General features: G+C 57.6%; 1 pseudogene; it reads left to right on the forward strand.

Moving 5' to 3' along the window:
- Positions 1–13,021, forward strand: part of LOC103645690 (phosphatidylinositol/phosphatidylcholine transfer protein SFH8-like) — a 52,360-nt pseudogene continuing 39,339 nt past the window's right edge.

Here is a 13,021-nt window from a genome sequence, read left to right on the forward strand (position 1 = left end):
ATGAGTGACAGTGTGACGCTGACGCTGACGCTGGCGGGTCATCATCTGACGCTGCGGCTGTGCCCAAGCGTGAGACGTTGTCTAGAAGCTCACAGAGCAGGCGCTGCTTCAGGTCAAGCTGTTGCCATTGCCATACAGGTCAGGGATGGCACGCGGACAGGGACTTGCTCTGACTTGTAGTACTGTGAATCTGATCACCGGTCGGACCGCTCACCTGTCTGAGATCCGTGGCTTCCCTTTCCCTCTCGGGGCTGAGCTGGGGAGCATCCATGCCCATGCCCATGCCCACGACCATGCCCATGCATCTCCTTGTCCGCTGCGCTTGGCGCGTAGCCGCCGCACCTGTTCCGTTCAAACGTTTGGCGGAGCCGTGGTCACCCCTGTTTGTTTGGCGTGCATCAAGTGCGCGGCAGATGGCTGGTGTGGAACCTCTATCCACCTCATCCTAGAAACTACGTTTATTATGATTATCGTCTCGTTTTATTTAGTCGTTCTATTTAGAGGTTGTTTGGTTCTATACTTATGGTGCATAAATTGCCATACAATTTTATATCTAAGGTTAAGCACTTAAATTCTGCGCTACAGTTTGCCACGCCTAAGATAATCTTGCTACACTTTTACTAGTCATTGACGAGTGAGACCTACGTAGCAGGAGAAAAAATCTTGCCACAACTTGTAGTTTCAAACCAAACACATGTCTAACTTGATTAAACTTAAAACTTGTCTAACCTTAGACGTGACTGTTGCAAGTTAGACAGCAAACCAAACAACCCCATATTCTACGGAAAAAAAAGCAATAAAATACCGTGAACCTTATCTGCTTGCTTTTATTAATTACATCGCCGACAGAAAATATATAGTATCCGTCTAGGTTTGTCATATGTCAAACATGTCTAGCATTATTGATCGTTAATCTCCAAAATTTTAAATTTCCACAAGATTACGTTATGTTGTTAGATTTATTTATTTATTAGACAGATTATGTAACTAACTCCCGTCCAAGATAGTATAATAATTAACTGAAGCTTTACCTTGTTCACAGTCATGGCCATATGTTAAAAAAAAGGATAAGAGTAACATACGGGGTTATGTGGAGGTTAAAGAGCTAGAACCATAGCATGTGTTACATACATTACGCAGCGGCAGAGACGAGAGGAAGAGGGGAGAAAGCAAACCCCAAGATGCTGGACATTGCGTTTGGCAATCGGCATGCATGGTTTCCTTCGCTTTTTTTTTTTTTTTTTTTTTTTTTTTTTTGCAGAATGGGCATGCGCATTGCGTTGTTGCGGTGAAACGGACACGCGTCTCTGTCAGTTTCCATGTCTCCTCCAATTCCAAATGAAGCACAAAAACGTAACAGCCTTTTGAAAACGTGCCGAATCCTAGCTCTAGATGTATACGTGACATAGATGCGTATGCGTGCTGCTTGATGTGGCAGCCACTTTCTACGCCGGTTACATATGGTACATCATCGGCGTAGCTAAGATTAATTTACAGTTAATCTTATGACAGGCTAAGGTAGGTAGGTCGACTGCTTTTGAGGAGTTTTATGACAAGCATACGTCTGATTAGACTAGTCTTGAATATGCCAGCTCATCTCCTAATTAATGTCACGCATTGACATTAATTTTGTTCTTTTGCAGGCACAGGCAGGCAGGCATTTCCTAACTGGAAGTACCCATCGAGACAAAAAAAAAACAGAGAGCTTGGGTCATGCGGATAAAGATCAGAGCAGATGGATACGTGCACATACAGAAAGATTCTACTCGGATCGGATCCAGTGGATATATATAGTGGTAGCCGCCGACCGGGCTTCCAAGATGAACATATGGCTTGCACTCAAGTACGAATGCGATCTATATGCATGCGTGCGTGCGTACGTGGCCTTTTCATTTCCAGCACTTTTTGACCTTTTGGTTAGGAGAGTTTTGCCATGCATGCATCATTGAGGGGGAGGGATATCTTCTTTGGCATTGACATGCACGTTCCTTGGAGAATGGAGAGAGATCTTATGGCGTTGACGTGCACGATGCCACGATATATCCAATGGTGATGCACGTAGAGGTGACAACATAGAGGTGACAGTGAGCTCTAAATTTTACACTATATAAAATGTAAGAATTGAATCGGGTTAGAATCGGATCCTAATTCTATTCAATTTTGAACTACAAATAATTTAAGGCCCTAACAATTTATGAACAAACATTTGGATCACGATCAATTATCATCCTAGAATCTAGATATACATCCATGCATATCACCCTAGATGTACATCAATATGCCATCGATCGTCAATGCACGCATGAAAGCCAAATATGCAATTGTAACTATACATAGTTTTTTTGTGGGGGGAGGTGAAAGCATAAACGGATGAGTGGGTGCGAGTCAAGCACGCGAGCAGGATATATGCTTATCCGGGAAATCGGGACACTCTCGAGTGCTGATGTGGCTGAGTGTGACATGCCATGCATAAGCACGTTTATTGTGCTCATTACCAAGGAACACTTTGGTAAATATGTGTTTTTTTCGCAGGTTTTAGTTCTTACGAACCTAAGGTAAATATGTGTATTTGTGGTCTAGGTTTGTGATGGGTTTTTTGTCAATGAAGTAACGTCTTGGGTTGGGTCATGTGGACTAACTAAGGTGAGTACGTGCAACATATCTTTTGGTTTGTGATGTGCAGATGTGGAGTTCGGAGATTAGAGACCTATCACCATCGATTCTGTTCCAGCAAATCACTTATCGTTATTATTTTTCTGTGTTCGGTGTCTCAGTCTGCTATAGCCTCCCAAAGAAACTAGGAGAAAGAGAACATATAGTTTTTGAACTATTATTTAAGCTCAAATTTGCTAAAAATACTAATAGGATTATGTTAAGGCTAGCCTCCTGCCTCCATAAAATGAGTGGCCACGACATCACTACATTAAGTGGTATAAAGTGGCTCATGCATCCACCGGTTATCGCCCAAGCCTAGCACGGCTACATAAGTGTTGGTTGTTGAATTCATGTGTTGTACACTAAGTCAATATTGTATCTAATTAACATATGGTGCGTAGCTTTTACTTGTTTATTATTTTAGTTTTTTTATTCATTAGTGTTAGGTAAATGGTTCGTTAATTTATAACGGTTTGGTGAAAGATGGATGACATCACGCGCCTCGCCCTCGGCATTGTCTCTGCCTCCTCCTCGCATATGGCGTCCCCACAACCTCCTCGCATCGTCCCCCACCTCAGTATCGCCCATGCGTCCTCCTCGTGTACGACATCCCCGTAGCCTCTTCGCGGATGCCATCCTCCACCTCTGCCTCGCCTCTGCCCCCAATGACACCTGAGCTCCCAGGGATCAGCATCGAACGACCTCGCACGTTGTGGTCGCCGTCCTTCGCCTTGTCGCCTCCTTTGCCATCCTCTACCTCAGCGTCGCCCCTGCCTCCTCGCATATGTCATCCCTATGCCCTCCTTGCAGACGTCGTCCTCAACCTCACCCCTGCCCCTGATGACTTTCGGTTCCCCATGACCATCTCCATCGAGGACGCTCGTGGCGCCAAGGAGGAGCGCACCGTCACCGCCTTCTGCGACCATCTCGCCACGCAACACCTCCTCCCCGACATAATGTTGAGGTTCAATATATAAGTCGATCTATTTGATTGTGTTTCCAACTTACGCGAGAACTAAATTCAGAGTTGTATACTTTTACTTACCATAATCATCTTAAAATCTAACTTGTTTGATTGATCATATCCTTTAATTTGGATTTATAACAAAATTTTGTGGTTTTCCTTAGACCGTTAGTGTCGGGGACCATAATTAGGGGTACCCACAAGACGCCTAATTCTCAGCTGGTAACCCCCATCAGCATAAAGCTGCAAAGGCCTGATGGGTACGATTAAGTCAGGGATCAGTCCACACGAGTGACTCGATCACGCTTCACCCGAGCCTAGCCTCGGCCGAGGGCAGCCGACCTCGAGAGACTTCCGTCTCGCCCGAGGCCCCCCTTTTTACGGCGGACACATCACCGGCTCGCCCGAGGCCTTGGCTTCGCTCAGAAGCAACCTTGACTAAATCGCCACACCGACTGACCAAATTGCAGGGGCATTTAACGCAAAGGTGGCCTGACACCTTTATCCTGACACGCGCCCCCCCCGGCAGAGCCGAAGTGATCGCCGTCACTCCACCGCTCCTCTGACCAGTCTGACAGAAGGACAGCGCCGCCTACGCCACTCCGACTGCGGTGCCACTCGACAGAGTGAGTCTGACAGGCAGTCAGGCCTTGCCAAAGGCGCCACGGCGAACTCCGCTCCGCCCGACCCCAGGGCTCGGACTCGGGCTAAGACCCGGAAGACGGCGAACTCCGCTCCGCCCGACCCCAGGGCTCGGACTCGGGCTAAGACCCGGAAGACGGCGAACTCCGCTCCGCCCGACCCCAGGGCTCGGACTCGGGCTAAGACCCGGAAGACGGCGAACTCCGCTCCTCCCGACCCCAGGGCTCAGACTCGGGCTAAGACCCGGAAGACGGCGAACTCCGCTCCGCCCGACCCCAGGGCTCGGACTCGGGCTAAGACCCGGAAGACGGCGAACTCCGCTCCGCCCGACCCCAGGGCTCGGACTCGGGCTAAGACCCGGAAGACGGCGAACTCCGCTCCGCCCGACCCCAGGGCTCGGACTCTGGCTAAGACCCGGAAGACGACGAAACTCCGCCTCGCCCGACCCCAGGGCTCGGACTCCGCCCTGGCCTCGGCCGAACGACTTCCACCTCGCCCGACCCCATGGCTCGGGCTCGGCCTCGGCAACAGAAGACAGACTCAACCTCGGCTTCGGAGGAGCCCCCACGTCACCCTGCCTAGGGCACAGACCCACCACGTCAACAGGGGGCGCCATCATCATCATACCCCGAATCGACTCGGGTCACGGAGAACAAGACCGGCATCCCATCCGGCCAGCTCCGCCGGATGGGCAATGATGGCGCTCCACCAGCTCTGTGACGACGGCGGCCCCCAGCTCTCTTACGGAAGCAGGACGACGTCAGCAGGGACTTGACCGCTCCAACAGCTGTCCCTCCGCCAGGCTCCGTCGCACCTCCGACAGCCACGACATCACGCCAGCAAGGTGCCAAGATCTCTCCGGCTGCCACATTGGCATGTACCTAGGGCACTAGCTCTCTCTCCGCTAGACACGTAGCACTCTGCTACACCCCCCATTGTACACCTGGATCCTCTCCTTACGACTATAAAAGGGAGGACCAGGGCCTTCTTAGAGAAGGTTGGCCGCGCGGGACCGAGGACGGGACAGGCGCTCTCTTGGGGCCGCTCGCTTCCCTCACCCGCGTGGACGCTTGTAACCCCCCTACTGCAAGCGCACCTGACCTGGGCGCGGGACGAACACGAAGGCCGCGAGACTTCCACCTCTCTCACGCTCGACTCCGGCCACCTCGCCTCTCCCCCCTTCGCGCTCGCCCACGCGCTCGACCCATCTGGGCTGGGGCACGCAGCACACTCACTCGTCGGCTTAGGGACCCCCCTGTCTCGAAACGCCGACAGTTGGCGCGCCAGGTAGGGGCCTGCTGCGTGCTAACGAACAGCTCCCCGTCAAGCTCCAGATGGGCAGTCTCCAGCAACATCTCCGGCCCGGGACGGTGCTTCGTTTCGGGACTCTTGAGTTCATGTCCTTCGACGGCAGCTACGACATGATACTTCTTCCACCGCCGCGCGACGACGACAATGGCGGCCGACAACCCGCCCGCCGGCGGCGGAATCGACGACATCTTCCCCGCGTGGTGGAAGAGCAACATTCGGGCTTGCACCGTCCTCTCCCCCGCCAACGGAGGAGGAGGCGGGGCCATCAAGGCCAGGCGGGAGGCCGCGCTTCGTTGGCCGTCGAGCGAATCGACGCCCCCGACGCCCCGACGGAAGGCACGCCGGACGTCGACCTCGCGTTCAAGACGGAGGCAAGCGCCGTCCCCCCGCGACACGCTGACCCCGAACAAGAAGACGACGCCGGCGCGCTCGCGGAAAGCCTGCAGGACGTCGCCCTTGTACCTGAGACGACGGTGCAACCAGTCCCCGATGTGACTACGTCGCTCCTCGTCGACCAAAAGGTACCGACTAACTCCCATCTTGCGTCATTTCGACTCGGCCTCAACCCGCCAAACAACCTCGTTTTGGCGGGCGCTCTCATTGAGGCGAGTGCAACCCCACTAGGGTTTCGTATGCGGTCGCCTTGGGACCGGCTGACGGACGTCTCAACCTACGGGCCCTCTGGGTCCGAGGAAGATGACAATCCCAGCATCTGTTGGGATTTCTCCGGACTTGGCAACCCCAGTGCCATGCGGGACTTCATGACCGCATGTGACTACTGCCTATCCGACTGTTCCGACGGAAGCCGCAGCCTTGGCAACGAGAGCTGCGGCCCAAGCCGCGAATGTTTCCACATCGAGCTAGGGGATCCCTCCGAAGGCAACCATCTCGGCATGCCGGAGGACGGTGATCTTCCTAGGCCGGTGCCTCGCGCCGACATCCCACGGGAGCTAGCTGTGGTCCCCGCTCCGGCGGGGGGTTACGACCCACAACTCGAGCAAGTCCGCGAGGCGCAGGCCAGGCTCAACGAGGGAACAGGAGCGCTTGAGCCGGTCCGTCGGGACATCGGGCAGGTATGGGCGGGCCAACCCCTGGCCGGAGAAATACGTCACCTGCCCCAAGGTCTCCAGCACCGCGTCGCCAACGATGCCAGGGTCAGGCCGCCGCCCGCATCCAGCAGGGTTGGTCAGAACCTGGCAGCCGCAGCGATGCTCCTCCGCGCGATGCCGGAGCCATCAACCACCGAGGGTCGGCGAATCCAGGGAGAGCTCAAGAATCTCCTGGAAGGCGCTGCGGCCCGACGGGCCGAGAGCACTGCCTCCCGAAGGCAAGGATATCCCTCGGAACCTCATGCCGTGACTTCCCGATTCATGCGGGAAGCCTCGGTCTACACCGGGCGCACGCGCAACACCGCGCCTGCGGCCCCGGGCCACCTCGGCAACGAGCACCATCGGCGCGACCGTCGGGCCCACCTCGACGAAAGGGTGCGCCGAGGCTACCACCCCAGGCGTGGGGGGCGCTACGACAGCGGGGAGGATCGGAGTCCCTCGCCCGAACCACCCGGTCCGCAGGCCTTCAGTCGGGCCATCCGACGGGCGCCATTCCCGACCCGGTTCCGACCCCCGACTACTATCACAAAGTACTCGGGGGAAACGAGACCGGAACTGTGGCTCGCGGACTACCGCCTTGCCTGCCAACTGGGTGGCACGGACGACGACAACCTCATCATCCGTAACCTCCCCCTGTTCCTCTCCGACACTGCTCGCGCCTGGTTGGAGCACCTGCCTCCGGGGCAGATCTCCAACTGGGACGACTTGGTCCAAGCCTTCGCTGGCAATTTCCAGGGCACATACGTGCGCCCCGGGAATTCCTGGGACCTTCGAAGCTGCCGGCAACTGCCGGGGGAGTCGCTCCGGGACTACATCCGGCGATTCTCGAAGCAGCGCACCGAGCTGCCCAACATCACCGACTCGGATGTCATCGGCGCGTTCCTCGCCGGCACCACATGCCGCGACCTGGTGAGCAAGCTGGGTCGCAAGACCCCCACCAGGGCGAGCGAGCTGATGGACATCGCCACCAAGTTCGCCTCTGGCCAGGAGGCGGTTGAGGCTATCTTCCGAAAGGACAAGCAGCCGCAGGGCCGCCCATCGGAAGAGGCTCCCGAGGCGTCTGCTCCGCGCGGCGCCAAGAAGAAAGGCAAGAAGAAGTCGCAATCGAAACGCGACGCCGCTGACGCGGACCTTGTCGCCGCCGCTGAGTACAAGAACCCTCGGAAGCCCCCCGGAGGTGCGAACCTCTTCGACAAGATGCTCAAGGAGCCGTGCCCCTACCATCAGGGGCCCGTCAAGCACACCCTCGAGGAGTGCGTTATGCTTCGGCGTCACTTCCACAGGGCCGGGCCACCCGCCGAGGGTGGCAGGGCCCGCGACGACGACAAGAACGAAGATCACCAAGCAGGAGAGTTCCCCGAGGTCCGTGACTGCTTCATGATCTATGGAGGGCATGCGGCGAATGCCTCGGCTCGGCACCGCAAGCAAGAGCGCCGGGAGGTCTGCTCGGTGAAGGTGGCGGCGCCAGTCTACCTAGACTGGTCCGACAAGCCCATCACCTTCGACCAGGCCGACCACCCCGACCATGTGCCGAGCCCGGGGAAATACCCGCTCGTCGTCGACCCCGTTGTCGGCAATGTCAGGCTCACCAAGGTCCTGATGGATGGGGGCAGCTGCCTCAACATCATCTACGCCGAGACCCTCAAGCTCCTGCGCGTCGATCTGTCCTCCGTCCGAGCAGGCGCTGCGCCCTTCCACGGGATCATCCCTGGGAAGCGCGTCCAGCCCCTCGGGCGACTCGACCTCCCCGTCTGCTTCGGGACGCCCTCCAGCTTCCGAAGGGAGACCCTGACGTTCGAGGTGGTCGGGTTCCGAGGAACCTACCACGCCGTACTAGGGAGGCCATGCTACGCGAAGTTCATGGCCGTCCCCAACTACACCTACCTGAAGCTCAAGATGCCGGGCCCCAACGGGGTCATCACCGTCGGCCCCACGTACAAACACGCGTTCGAATGCGACGTGGAGTGCGTGGAGTACGCCGAGGCCCTCGCCGAGTCCGAGGCCCTCATCGCCGACTTGGAGAACCTCTCCAAGGAGGTGCCAGACGTGAAGCGCCATGCCGGGAACTTCGAGCCAGCGGAGACGGTTAAGGCCGTCCCTCTCGACCCCAGCGGCGACACCTCCAAGCAGGTCCGGATCGGTTCCGGGCTCGACCCCAAATAGGAAGCAGTGCTCGTCGACTTTCTCCGCGCAAACGCCAACGTCTTTGCGTGGAGTCCCTCAGACATGCCCGGCATACCGAGGGATGTCGCCGAGCACTCGTTGGATATTCGGGCCGGAGCCCGGCCCGTCAGGCAGCCTCTGCGCCGATTCGACGAGGAAAAGCGCAGAGTGATTGGCGAAGAGGTCCACAAGCTAATGGCAGCAGGGTTCATCAAAGAGGTATTCCATCCCGAATGGCTTGCCAACCCTGTGCTTGTGAGGAAGAAAGGGGGGAAATGGCGGATGTGTGTAGACTACACTGGTCTCAACAAAGCATGTCCGAAGGTTCCCTACCCTCTGCCTCGCATCGACCAAATCGTGGATTCCACCGCTGGGTGCGAAACCCTGTCCTTCCTCGATGCCTACTCAGGGTATCACCAGATCCGGATGAAAGAGTCCGACCAGCTCGCGACTTCTTTCATCACGCCGTTCGGCATGTATTGCTATGTCACCATGCCGTTCGGTTTGAGGAATGCGGGCGCGACGTACCAGCGGTGCATGAACCATGTGTTCGGCGAACACATCGGTTGCACAGTCGAGGCCTACGTCGATGACATCGTAGTCAAGACAAGGAAGGCTTCCGACCTCCTCTCCGACCTTGAAGTGACATTCCGATGTCTCAAGGCGAAAGGAGTCAAGCTCAATCTTGAGAAGTGTGTCTTCGGGGTGCCCCGAGGCATGCTCCTAGGGTTCATCGTCTCCGAGCGAGGCATTGAAGCCAACCCGGAGAAGATCGCGGCCATCACCAGCATGGGACCCATCAAGGACTTAAAAGGTGTACAGAGGGTCATGGGATGCCTCGCGGCCCTGAGCCGCTTCATCTCACGCCTCGGCGAAAGAGGTCTGCCCCTGTACCGCCTCTTAAGGAAGGTCGAGTGTTTCGCTTGGACCCCTGAGGCCGAGGAAGCCCTCGGCAACCTGAAGGCGCTCCTTACAAAGGCGCCTGTCTTGGTGCCCCCGGCGGATGGAGAAGCCCTCTTGGTCTACGTCGCCGCGACCACTCAGGTGGTTAGCGCCGCGATTGTAGTCGAGAGGCAAGAGGAAGGGCATGCATTGCCCGTTCAGAGGCCGGTCTACTTCGTCAGCGAAGTGCTGTCCGAGACCAAGATCCGCTACCCACAAGTTCAAAAGCTGTTGTATGCTGTGATCCTGACAAGGCGGAAGCTGCGACACTACTTCGAGTCTCATCCGATAACTGTGGTGTCATCCTTCCCCCTGGGGGAGATCATCCAGTGCCGAGAGGCCTCGGGCAGGATCGCAAAGTGGGTGGTGGAAATCATGGGCGAAACGATCTCGTTCGCCCCTCGGAAGGCCATCAAGTCCCAGGTGTTGGCGGACTTCGTGGCCGAATGGGTCGACACTCAGTTGCCGACGGCTCCGATCCAACCGGAGCTCTGGATCATGTTTTTCGACGGGTCGCTGATGAAGACAGGAGCCGGCGCGGGCCTGCTCTTCATCTCGCCCCTCGGAAGGCACTTGCGCTACGTACTGCGCCTCCATTTCCCGGCGTCCAACAATGTGGTCGAGTACGAAGCTCTGGTCAACGGGTTGCGGATCGCCATCGAGCTAGGGGTCAGACGCCTCGACGCCCGCGGTGATTCGCAGCTCGTCATCGACCAAGTCATGAAGAACTCCCACTGCCGCGTCCCGAAGATGGAGGCCTACTGCGACGAGGTTCGGCGCCTGGAAGACAAGTTCTTCGGGCTCGAGCTCAACCACATCGCTCGGCGCAGACGAGCTGGCTAAAATAGCCTCGGGGCGAACTACGGTCCCCCCGGACGTATTCTCCCGGGATATGCATCAACCCTCCGTCAAGATCGACGACGCGCCCGAGCCCGAGGTACCCTCGGCTCAGCCCGAGGCACCCTCGGCTCAGCCCGAGGCACCCTCGGCACAGCCCGAGGTACCCTCGGCCCCCGAGGGCGAGGCACTGGACGTCGAGGAAGAGCAGAGCGGGGCCACGCCAGATCGGGATTGGCAGGCCCCGTACCTGCAATATCTCCGTCGAGGAGAGCTACCCCTCGGCCAAGTCGAGGCTCGGCGGGTAGCGCGACGCGCCAAGTCATTCGTCTTGCTGGGCGATGAAGAGGAGCTCTACCATCGCAGCCCCTCGGGCATCCTCCAGCGATGCATCTCCATCGCCGAAGGTCGGGAATTGCTGCAAGAAATACACTCGGGGGCTTGCGGCCACCACGCAGCGCCCCGAGCCCTTGTCGGGAATGCTTTCCGACAAGGCTTCTACTGGCCAACGGCGGTGGCTGACGCCACTAGAATTGTCCGCACCTGCGAAGGGTGCCAATTCTATGCGAAGCGGACCCACCTGCCCGCTCAGGCTATGCAGACAATACCCATCACCTGGCCCTTCGCTGTATGGGGTCTGGACCTCGTCGGTCCCTTGCAGAAGGCGCCCGGGGGCTACACGCACCTGCTGGTCGCCATCGACAAATTCTCCAAGTGGATCGAGGTCCGACCTCTGAACAGCATCAGGTCCGAGCAGGCGGTGGCGTTCTTCACCAACATCATCCATCGCTTCGGGGTCTCGAAACTCCATCATCACCGACAACGGCACCCAGTTCACCGGCAAAAAATTCTTGGATTTTTGCGCCTCTGACGGGAGGAGCGCGCGACGCTTCGCCTTCGCCGTAATAACCGCGTCAGAAAAGGTACGCCACGTCGTTCGATTTCGTATCCTTTTCCTTTTTCCTCTTTCTCTATCTCTTGCAACAGGGACCGGGAAAGGGGGATACCCCGAAAAGGACCCTTCTCCGCGAAGGAACCGGGCTCCGAGCCCCCCCTACTGATCAGGGGTTCGAAGGCTGGCCCTCCGAAGGGTTCAACAGTCGCCTCAGATCGCGTGGGCCCGACACCCACTACTGGTCAGGGGTTCGAAGGCCAGCCCCCCGAAGGGTTCCATGGCCGCCTCAGGCTACTCGGGCTCCGCGCCCATTACTGATCAGGGGTTCGAAGGCTGGCCCCCGAAGGGTTCACAGTCGCCTCAGACACCGAGCGAGGGATGACCAGGGGTACGTTCGATACATAACCGAGGCTCGGGCTGCGCTCCCGAGGTACCCTAGGACATTTCCGAGACCAGCGGGAACGATCTTGTAACGGAATCCCATCGGAGGGAGGCATCGAGCCCTCGGACCCCGTCGCCAGGGGACCGGGTCCGGCAAATCACCCGCAGGTACTTTTGGGCGTGCCTCTGGGCCCCTAGCCGACCCCCAACGAACGGGGCACGGACATCCACTCGGATTACCCGCTTGCAGCTCACCGGAGACACCATGTTCGGTGCCCATCGAGGGTAACATGGCGCACTCCCCCCCCTCCTCCTTGCGGAAAGGCGACGTAGGGGCGTATGTAAAAAGTCGAGTCTATCTCTGATCGTCCTCTCGCCCTGTGCAGAGGCTCGGGGGCTGCTCTCGCAAAAACCGGCTCCGGCCAACCCGTTGACAGCGTCAACATACCAGCCCGAGAGCTTGGGCCCCGACCGTGCACCCGGGCTACGGCCAGTTCGCATGAGGGAACGACCAGACCAGCCGAAGCATTACGCAAGGTATTAAGACCTCGAAGGAGTGTAACCACTCCTCCGAGGCCTCGGGGGCTACACCCGGCGGGTGCGCTCGCGCGCACCCACCGGAACAAAATGCAACCGAGAAAGGCTGGTCCCCTTGCAAAAAAGTGCGACGAAAGCCTCCAAGCGAGTGCTAACACTCCCTTCGAGGCTCGGGGGCTACTGTCGGGGACCATAATTAGGGGTACCCTCAAGACGCCTAATTCTCAGCTGGTAATCCCCATCAGCATAAAGCTGCAAAGGCCTGATGGGTACGATTAAGTCAGGGATCAGTCCACACGAGTGACTCGATCACGCTTCACCCGAGCCTAGCCTCGGCCGAGGGCAGCCGACCTCGAGAGACTTCCGTCTCGCCCGAGGCCCCCCTTTTTACAGCGGACACGTCACCGGCTCGCCCGAGGCCTTGGCTTCGCTCAGAAGCAACCTTGACTAAATCGCCACACCGACTGACCAAATTGCAGGGGCATTTAACGCAAAGGTGGCCTGACACCTTTATCCTGACACGCGCCCCCCGGCAGAGCCGAAGTGACCGCCGTCACTCCACTGCTCCTCTGACCAGTCTGACAG

Source organism: Zea mays, chromosome 1, assembly GCF_902167145.1.
Source record: "Zea mays cultivar B73 chromosome 1, Zm-B73-REFERENCE-NAM-5.0, whole genome shotgun sequence".
NCBI lineage: Eukaryota > Viridiplantae > Streptophyta > Magnoliopsida > Poales > Poaceae > Zea > Zea mays.